This window comes from Oncorhynchus nerka, linkage group LG14 (assembly GCF_034236695.1).
Source record: "Oncorhynchus nerka isolate Pitt River linkage group LG14, Oner_Uvic_2.0, whole genome shotgun sequence".
Lineage (NCBI taxonomy): Eukaryota > Metazoa > Chordata > Actinopteri > Salmoniformes > Salmonidae > Oncorhynchus > Oncorhynchus nerka.
In genome coordinates, this window is record NC_088409.1 from 39,120,619 (window position 1) to 39,126,774 (window position 6,156).

The 6,156-nt window shown below is 42.3% G+C and overlaps 1 non-coding gene across 1 annotated transcript; it reads right to left on the reverse strand.

Annotated features, from left to right (window-relative positions):
* Nucleotides 1-4,475: 4,475 nt before the first annotated feature.
* Nucleotides 4,476-4,547, reverse strand: trnae-cuc (transfer RNA glutamic acid (anticodon CUC)). The gene has a single exon. It is a non-coding gene; the product is annotated as a tRNA-Glu (tRNA).
* Between the last annotated feature and the right edge of the window lie 1,609 nt (nt 4,548-6,156).

The window sequence follows — 6,156 nt, forward strand, 5'->3', positions numbered from 1 at the left end:
AGTCAGCATTAGCAAGCCACACTACTGCCCTGGAAAAGAGCAACGCAAAGTAGTTTACCTTGTACCACCTCACTGACCGGTACTTGACCCCAGGTAAAGAATTTTCTTTACATCTCAGAACCGAATCCTTGCAGCATATTGACCTTGTATTTTCAGCATCCTTCATAATCCCGTTGTGTACGCAAACTGGAAAAATGGAAGGCAAATGTCAAAACGAACCTTGATGGGCAGCCCTTACGAAAAAAAGATGGCTGTCAGAGTGCAGTGTAACTGTAGTATGCTGCAAATACTGCATCCAAAATAACATGTTTTTTTTACTGCAGTAAATTTGCAATGTAGCTGCAGTTAGAGTGCAGTATAACTGCAATTTTGCAATTACTGCTTCCAAAATACCACAGTCGACTGACGTTACTGCAGTTTCAAAACTGCAATCTTTTTTTGTAAGGGAGGACATAAAGCCTTGTTAGCCCTAAAATGAAATTTGAACTTACCTAGTACAAAGGCATGGAGAAAGACTAGGGTACGCGTTTTTTGTTCAGCACCAACGCGTTTTCTATATTTCGTTGTCTAATTCAAGGCGTAGATTTATCCTACTAGAATATAAAAGTAAAAGTAGCCGTCAAAGTGAAAGTATACTGGGCTATCTGTTGAGGAAGAGAAAGGGCCAAATCGGCGGGAAATCTGTTTCCCTCCAGCAGGTGGCGGTTTTTCGTTGTCTTGCCCACCAAGCAAAGAGTGTTGGTATAGAGGTCAATGAGAGTGTCGAATTTGGTCAACAAATCAAATCAAATTTGAGTTGTCACATACACATGGTTAGCAATGTTAATGAACAGGGAGTACAGGAGAGGGCAGAGAACGCACCCTTGTGGGGCCCCAGTGTTGAGGATCAGCAGGGTGGAGATGTTGTTTCCTACCCTCACCACCTGGGGGCGGCCCGTCAGGAAGTCCAGGACCAAGTTGTAGAACGACAGATTTTCACCTTGTCAGCTCGGGGATCCAATCTTGCAACCTTACAGTTAACTAGTCCAACGCAATAACGACTTGCCTCTTGTTGCACTCCACAAGGAGACTGCCTGTTACGCAAATGCAGTAAGCCAAGGTAAGTTGCTAGCCGGCCCTTTTGCAATGTAACGTTAGCTAATGCATTGGAATCAGAAGGACAAAAATGATAGCAACCTTTCCATTGGAAACAGGCTAAAAACAATCAAACATAGCCTCATATTTATCTCATTATAGCTAGCTAATACATCCGTGTGATATCCAGACAGCTAACTTTAGCTAGCTACTACTACTGGATAGTAGATGCTGTTAGCAACAACAACAAAAAACTGCATTCAACATTGCAAGGCGATGTAGCTAAGGTTATTTACTCACGTTTAGCGCAAGGAATCGAAATCATCGTCAAGTATGTCCTCAAGAAGGGCATCTATATCTTCGCTGTCTGTTTTTCTGGGTGTATCGTCAGTGGTGCTGACGGTGTGAAGCGAGGAACAGTTTTAGCAAGCTAACGTTACATAGCTAACTACGTGATTTAGCTAACATGCTTGATGAAATAACAATGCATTTTAGGAAGGCTGGCGTTTGCAACTAATTAGTTATTGACTGTTGTCATGAACAGGAGTGCTTGATTGACAGGTGTAACCTAATTTCAAGTAGGTAAAGATTGATACCGTGGAGCTAGCGATTTATGTGTAGTGATACAATAACAGATACTGGCTATCTATGATACAATGTAAACGCCTGGGCATTACCAATCACAGGAGAAAAATAGCACGTTGTCGGCAGGATTCGAACATGCGCGGGAAGATCCCAATGGATTTCTAGTCCATCGCCTTAACCACTCGGCCACGACAACTGCTGATACTATTGAAGACAAAAACCGGTAATAGCCAACATAAAATGACAAATATATCAGAAACTGACTGATATTATGTTTTAGCTAAACTCAAATTACATTGGTAACCATTTTTTCCAGGCTGTATCACAACCGTTTATCAAAAGTGTGGGAGATTCTCGGCACTATACCAGCCCTGAGGACTCTGATCCAGGGCTTTAGTCAGCATTAGCAAGCCACACTACTGCCCTGGAAAAGAGCAACGCAAAGTAGTTTACCTTGTACCACCTCACTGACCGGTACTTGACCCCAGGTAAAGAATTTTCTTTACATCTCAGAACCGAATCCTTGCAGCATATTGACCTTGTATTTTCAGCATCCTTCATAATCCCGTTGTGTACGCAAACTGGAAAAATGGAAGGCAAATGTCAAAACGAACCTTGATGGGCAGCCCTTACGAAAAAAAGATGGCTGTCAGAGTGCAGTGTAACTGTAGTATGCTGCAAATACTGCATCCAAAATAACATGTTTTTTTTTACTGCAGTAAATTTGCAATGTAGCTGCAGTTAGAGTGCAGTATAACTGCAATTTTGCAATTACTGCTTCCAAAATACCACAGTCGACTGACGTTACTGCAGTTTCAAAACTGCAATCTTTTTTGTAAGGGAGGACATAAAGCCTTGTTAGCCCTAAAATGAAATTTGAACTTACCTAGTACAAAGGCATGGAGAAAGACTAGGGTACGCGTTTTTGTTCAGCACCAACGCGTTTTCTATATTTCGTTGTCTAATTCAAGGCGTAGATTTATCCTACTAGAATATAAAAGTAAAAGTAGCCGTCAAAGTGAAAGTATACTGGGCTATCTGTTGAGGAAGAGAAAGGGCCAAATCGGCGGAAATCTGTTTCCCTCCAGCAGGTGGCGGTTTTTCGTTGTCTTGCCCACCAAGCAAAGAGTGTTGGTATAGAGGTCAATGAGAGTGTCGAATTTGGTCAACAAATCAAATCAAATTTGAGTTGTCACATACACATGGTTAGCAATGTTAATGAACAGGGAGTACAGGAGAGGGCAGAGAACGCACCCTTGTGGGGCCCCAGTGTTGAGGATCAGCAGGGTGGAGATGTTGTTTCCTACCCTCACCACCTGGGGGCGGCCCGTCAGGAAGTCCAGGACCAAGTTGTAGAACGACAGATTTTCACCTTGTCAGCTCGGGGATCCAATCTTGCAACCTTACAGTTAACTAGTCCAACGCAATAACGACTTGCCTCTTGTTGCACTCCACAAGGAGACTGCCTGTTACGCAAATGCAGTAAGCCAAGGTAAGTTGCTAGCCGGCCCTTTTGCAATGTAACGTTAGCTAATGCATTGGAATCAGAAGGACAAAAATGATAGCAACCTTTCCATTGGAAACAGGCTAAAAACAATCAAACATAGCCTCATATTTATCTCATTATAGCTAGCTAATACATCCGTGTGATATCCAGACAGCTAACTTTAGCTAGCTACTACTACTGGATAGTAGATGCTGTTAGCAACAACAACAAAAAACTGCATTCAACATTGCAAGGCGATGTAGCTAAGGTTATTTACTCACGTTTAGCGCAAGGGAATCGAAATCATCGTCAAGTATGTCCTCAAGAAGGGCATCTATATCTTCGCTGTCTGTTTTTCTGGGTGTATCGTCAGTGGTGCTGACGGTGTGAAGCGAGGAACAGTTTTAGCAAGCTAACGTTACATAGCTAACTACGTGATTTAGCTAACATGCTTGATGAAATAACAATGCATTTTAGGAAGGCTGGCGTTTGCAACTAATTAGTTATTGACTGTTGTCATGAACAGGAGTGCTTGATTGACAGGTGTAACCTAATTTCAAGTAGGTAAAGATTGATACCGTGGAGCTAGCGATACAATAACAGATTCTGGCTATCTATGATACAATGTAAACGCCTGGGCATTACCAATCACAGGAGAAAAATATGACGTTGTCGGCAGGATTCGAAACTGCGCGGGAAGATCCCAATGGATTTCTAGTCCATTGCCTTAATCACTCGGCCACGACAACCGCTGATACTATTGAAGACTGAAACCGGTAATAGCCAACATAAAATTACAAATATATCAGACACTGACTGATATTATGTTTTAGCAAAACTCAAATTACGTTGGTAACCATTTTTTCCAGGCTGTATCACAACCGGCAGTGATTGATAGGCCCAGAGGGCAGCGCACAATTGGCCCTGTGTCATCCGGGTTTGGCAGGTGTAGGCCTTCATTGAAAATACGAATTTGCTCTTAACTGATTTGCCTAGTTAAATAATAAATAAATAAAAATAGCAATAAGGCACCTCGGGGGATTGTGGTATATCGCCAAAGGGGGAGATCAAGCTGATCCTAACTGTTATAGGCCTATTTCTATTTTTCCTCGTTCATCAAAAGTGTTGGAAAACTTTGCAAATAATCAATTGACTGGCTTTCTTGATGTCTATAGTATTCTCTCTGGTATGCAATCTGGTTTTTCGGCTATGAGCCGTCCTCCCCTCAGCAGCCTACACTCATATAATATTATCATAGTATTATGAAGAGAACATTGGTGAATACTGTTAGTACAGAAAAAATCTGTTCAGAGCAAAGAAAAACAGTGTGTTCCCTGACCGGGAATCGAACCCGGGCCGCGGCGGTGAGAGCGCCGAATCCTAACCACTAGACCACCAGGGACCAGTTGTATAGCTCATGTCGACAGCCCACAATGGAAAGAACTAGGATGGTATTGCTTTCTGATTGGTCTGTGGACTTATTGTAAAGGCAACATGCAAATGACAAAATAAAACACAAATCCTTGAGCACCACTGGAAACTTTAAAAGAGTATATATCAGCACAGAGGAACTCTCTGGGGGTCCAATTTAAAACATCCACATGCAGTATACAGTTTGTTTACATACCAAAACAAGCACACAATGAGAATAGAACACACTCACCTGTCACTCTGAGGTGAGCCTGCCCCTCCTGGTTCTGCTCTCCTACAGGTGCTGCCAGGAGACAATTGTACCTCCTGCTATCAACAACCGTTACATTGGGCAGGAAGATATCAAAAGAATCATCAGCCAAAAGTTCCACTTTACGCTCCAGGCCTGTGTACCATTGGGTGGTGCTGTTAGGTGATAGCCTCTTCATCAACAGACCGGACTCCTTATTAGAGGGCTCCTCACCCAGCTGGAAGAAGAGGGTGTGAGGTTACTTTATGCCTTTATGCCCCTAACAGCTGGTCTGGAGCCAGTGCTGTAGTTTCAATAATGATGATTACAATGAGGAGACAAACCTGAGGTTAAATTGTCTGGGAATCATAAAAGTTATGAGTTCTGCTATCTTTAGATGGAAGAAAGAGTGGACGAAGATTGATATGATTAAGTGGCTAGACAAAGGCAATCTACAATACTGGAAATGTACATTTCCGGAAGAAAATGTGGTGTGCTTGCTAACTTGTTTTAAACTATGGTTTTGAAATAAGTTAGTGTAGTGGTACTGACTGCAGTAGTAATGGTAATGACTGGTTATAGTTGAAAAAGTAGGTAGCTGTAAAAATGTATTGATTGGTTTGGTGTCTCTAGTTTGAACAGTTCAAGAGTTACTGTTGGTGAGTTGTTTTATGCTAATTTATATAGTAATAGTTGTTAACCACTTCTAAGAATTTGAAGTCGGGATAGCCTAAACCTGTGAAAGTTGGTTTGGTGTATCTAGCATGAATGGTTCAAGAGTTACTGTCGGTGAGTGATTTAGTGGTAATTTATGCAAATGTATATAGTTATAGTTAAAGCTTTTAAGAATTGGAAGTTAGGATAGCCTGAACATGTGAAAGATGGTTTGGTGTCTGTCATATATATATATATGTAAACATTCATACACATAGCTCATATATATTATACAGCGCCAAGCCAAACCGCCTGACTCAAGTCATCTTGCCTACCCCTGTTAAAACAGGAACTAGCTCACACAGCCAGCAATAAAACTAACCCCCTAACACTATCCCCTCAGCTCTGTTGTCTTACCACCCCAGGAAACAAAGACATTCCATCGCAAGAACACATACACCCAGCCATAAAACTGACCCCCTCTGTTCTCTTCTTTCACGACCCCCTCTGCTCTCCTGTATCAGATTTCCTGACACACAAATACCTTCTTGCATGAACACACACACCTTACCCCCCATCTCTATCTGGTCAGGGAGCTCAGAGAACAAGACTCTGCTATGCACCAATGGGGCCCGCTCTGGCTAGAGCAAGGCCCGCCTCCAACTCTTTGTGACCAGTCAGAAGACCAAAACGACAA